The sequence below is a fragment of the Aplysia californica genome, unplaced genomic scaffold (genome assembly GCF_000002075.1).
Source record: "Aplysia californica isolate F4 #8 unplaced genomic scaffold, AplCal3.0 scaffold00088, whole genome shotgun sequence".
NCBI classification, from domain to species: domain Eukaryota; kingdom Metazoa; phylum Mollusca; class Gastropoda; order Aplysiida; family Aplysiidae; genus Aplysia; species Aplysia californica.
Window position 1 is genome coordinate 1,195,807 of NW_004797358.1, and position 1,177 is coordinate 1,196,983.

Here is a 1,177-nt window from a genome sequence, read left to right on the forward strand (position 1 = left end):
ACACACACACACACACACATCATCATCATCATCATCATCATCCAGTGCCAGGTCTGCGACAGACATCGGCGATCATGGTTCTCCGATGCTCTAAAAAAAAAAAGCTACGTTTCCCTGGTCTTTCCCTGTTACCCATTTGTTTAGGTCCCATGTTGTTCCTCGCTTGCCCTCAATTTTGCCAGTGAGAGCTAGATGTTCAAGACCCTAAATTTATGTCTATTTACGTATCCCAAAAACTGTATTAAAATGTGTCTTTTCCTAATTGTTTATAACATTGAGCGTCCCACGTAGGCTTCATCAAGAGCTACCTCATTTGATTTCTCTTCCTTCCTCGATACTCTTAGCAGTCTACTAAGAAATCACATTTCTGTTGCTTCTATTTTATTTTCACTGTCTTTAAAGTGATTGTCCAGCATTCACAGTTATAGAAGGTTTGACCAAACTAAGCATTTCAGAACTTTCATTTTGGTATTCATTGAGGCCTACACACACGCATCCTATTAAATCACAGAAGACTCAAAAGAACGGAACGGAAAGATTTGAAAAATGTTTTACAACACATTACATGACATGTTGGTTTTCTGTTGTTATCGATTCAGTATAAATTTTATCATTAAAAAGTTAAGTCCAAGGTTTTAATTTGAGTAAAACATTAGATGTGAATTGTTATAATATATATAACTAAAATTTCGTTTTTTAAAAAAAACTCAAGGTAGGCACACTTATCGTCTTCATTAAGTTTTAGGGTCCTGGTAGGAGACAAAACGCAAAGATTGGAATGCATACATATTTAAATTGCCTTTGCTTTGGTGTGGGGAAAAATACCGACCCCCTTCCAACAAAACACGAATCACAAAGAACATTTTGAATAGCAAAGGATCACAATATTTCTTCTCCGGACTTGAAACAGGAGGATCAGATGTACTTTACTGCATTTTTTGTAGCATATAATATAAAGTACTACTACTGCCAATATCGGCCTAAACCGTCAACATTTTGGTGGAGACACAATTATGATAATAATGTTATTTATTATCACGCAAGTCCCGTATCATTATTAGATTTAAATTTAAAAAGAGGGGGGCTCTCGTGGCCTAGAGGTTAAGGTGTTGGCTTCTCATTCAAAGGTCCCGCATTCGAATCCGGGTAGTGACAGAAAAATTTTCTTGTCTAAAAT